Here is a 3,248-nt window from a genome sequence, read left to right on the forward strand (position 1 = left end):
AAACATCTCCTCACGATCCGCTAGCTACATGTCCTCTGAATATGCTGTGAAAAAGTCCGGTCTCTGTAGGCAGCCCAGGCTCCACAAATGGCAACAAAAACATTTTGGTTCAGGCTGCACCAACCAGCCAGTGCGAGACCAGCGAAAGCAAGCACACACACATGAACGCGGTGCCCATGTCACACGTGAACCGGTGCCCAGAGAGGCAGTTATGGCTACAGGCTACAGTGAGGCTAAAAGGCAAGCTAGCTTCGTTGTGTTTGATAACATTGTTGAACGTAAACAGAAGTGAAGTGTTTTTGTTGCCATTTGCGGAGCCTGGGCTGCCTACAGAGACCGGATTTTTTCCATAGCATATTCAGAGGACATGTTACAGAGCCCCTTAAAGGTCAAGTTGGGAGATTTTTTGGACTGACTTTTGTGTCCCCTCACAATACTTTTGCGTCCCCATGCAATAATTTTGCATCCCCTCGCAATACATTGCATTACCGTGAAATACTTTTTGCGTTCCCTTGCAATAAATTTTGTGTTACCTCGCAATACTTTTGTGTTCCTTCGCAATACTTTTGCATCCCCTCGCAATAGTTTTGCATTCTCTCGCAATAGTTTTGCATTCCCTTGCAATAACGTTTTGGATTCCCATGAGCCACCATTGTCACTTCCTCTTAGATGCCCACATTGATCGGTGACCAACGTAAACTTTGTATAAAGCTGCGGCCCATATTAGGTAAAATTGTGTGTCACTCTTGCCTGGCGAGATCTCCTTTTAAACTGTAGTATTGTCATTATTGTCTTTCATGCCGTTGTAAGTAGCCTACTTAATTCTTTTCGGTAACCGGCACCATGCCGGTTCTGTGTCAGTCGAAATGCGCTATTTGTGACTCCGGGCCCAACTCTGCCACTGATTGGCCAGTCTGACATTCTTCATAATACATAAAGAATGTTAGTGAAACACATAGGCCTGACAGAAATATGCGTTCGTTTTGGGGACAAGTTAGTGGTCATGTTACTCGTCGTTAGCATTAATTGGTGACAGAAAAGAACAATTTTCATTCTGCAGGGAAACGCGTGTCCTTACTGTGCATATTGAATCTTGAATCTATATGTTTTATGAAGACCCTGTGTGCGCTCAAAGCTGTGGCACAAGTTACGCACGGAAATCTGGCGGAAGAAAAATAATAATAAGAAAAATAAGTATGAGGAATAACAAGTGTGTTCCTGTAGGCTATGTGCTTTGCACATCAGGCACACAAATAAAATAAATCATCATGACTATCATTTATCATAATTTGTCCACATATATCCCACATCTGCATGCACATATGAGATAGTTTACCGCGCCCAAAAAATGCGCCAGGGCACAACAGAAACACATCCACCCTCCAAACCTGCGACATTTCACAGATATCAGGCAACTGACATGTAATTGAGCTCAGCTGGAACCTTATCAAGGGATGCTCCACCTACTACTCTATATAAAGGTGTTCCCAGTTTATACCTGGTGTTTTGTCTGATTCTCAGTGTAGATTGATATAGTCCATAAATCTGTCAATTCTGTCCTTCCGTGAACTGGTCACGTTAAGATGATCATTAGCAGAGACACAATGCTGATGAATGCAAGTAAGATACAGTGTGGTCAGGATACAATGCAGGTCCTTAAGTTCATTTGTCCTTTCATCCGTCTTTCATATTTTTGTATAAATATAACACATTTCCTCATGATTCTCTTACCAAGACTACTTCTTATTTAGTTGTAGTCTTGTTTTTGTCATGAAAATAGGTCATTAACAAATATTTATCGTCTTAGTTTTTCATTAGAATTATTAGAACACACATACACACGAGCAGCAGGGAATTAGTGCGTTAGTTAGCAGCGTTGTGTGTGACTTATGACTTATCGATTGATTTAGTTTCACCACCGCGGTGGTGGACAGCTCCTGTTGAGAGCGATCTTAAGAGCGATCCTAAGAAGGGCATTAAAAACGCATCTGGGAAACACTCCTATCTTAGCGACCCTTCTTAGCTAAGATGTTCTTAACTGTGCTCTTAAGTCTTAAGATCGCTCTTAACTGGGAAACGCGGCCAATATGTGTAGCTTCGGGGAGGGTCAAAAAAACAAAAACAAAAAACTAAGTCACACCCCAGTCACCACCCTCCTCTGATAAGTAAAGAATAGTTCCTAAGGAGCTTTCTAAACTGAACCATGTGCTTTTGTTGCACAAGAAAATTAACCTAAATATGAGGTGTTTTACCTACTTATCATGTCAACATACAGGGAAAATGTCTCCAGAGTTTATGACATTTACCGGGAGAGTTAGAGCCATTTGACTAAAGCTGAAGTTATTACTGCTGTAGCATGATATTATTAGGCTAAATACTACATTTCTAACAGTGTCACACAGTGACAGTGTGACACAGCATGCTTGTAGGCTGCTGTAACGTTAGGTTTACAGAGGAAATAACAGGAAATAATGGGATTTGACTTAATCAGGTCGTTAGTGAAACAGAAACAAGCGTTAGTTACGGGACAAGAGCCAAGAGTCACAAAGACTCACGTATGTTAAAAGTTACTTACAACCGGTCTATTTACTGTATGTGTCCAGGGTCCTTCGCCTGTGGAACGCGTTAAATGATCACTAACTTGTCCCCAAACGAACGCATGTTTCTGTTAGGCCTATGTGTTTCACTAACATTCTTTATTTATTATGAAGAATGTCAGACTGGCCAATCAGTGGCAGAGTTGGGCCCAGAGTCACAAATAGCGCATTTCGACTGACACAGAACCGGCATGGTGCCGGTTACCGAAAAGAATTAAGTAGGCTACTTACAACGGCATGAAAGACAATAATAACAATACTACAGTTTAAAAGGAGATCTCGCCAGGCAAGAGTGACACACAATTTTACCTAATATGGGCTGCAGCTTTATACAAGTTTACGTTGGTCACCGATCAATGCAGGCATCTAAGAGGAAGTGACAATGGTGGATCATGGGAATCCAAAACGTTATTGCAAGGGAACACAAAAGTATTGCGAGGTAACGCAAAATTTATTGCAAGGGAACGCAAAAAGTATTTCATGGTAACGCAATGTATTGCGAGGTAACGCAAAAGTATTGTGAGGGTACGCAAAAGTCAGTCCAAAAAAAATCTCCCGACTTGACCTTTAAGGGGCTCCGTAACATCAATTCAATCAATCAATCAATTTTATTTATAAAGCCCAATATCACAAATCACAATTTGCCTCACA

Source organism: Epinephelus moara, chromosome 13 (genome assembly GCF_006386435.1).
Source record: "Epinephelus moara isolate mb chromosome 13, YSFRI_EMoa_1.0, whole genome shotgun sequence".
NCBI lineage: Eukaryota > Metazoa > Chordata > Actinopteri > Perciformes > Serranidae > Epinephelus > Epinephelus moara.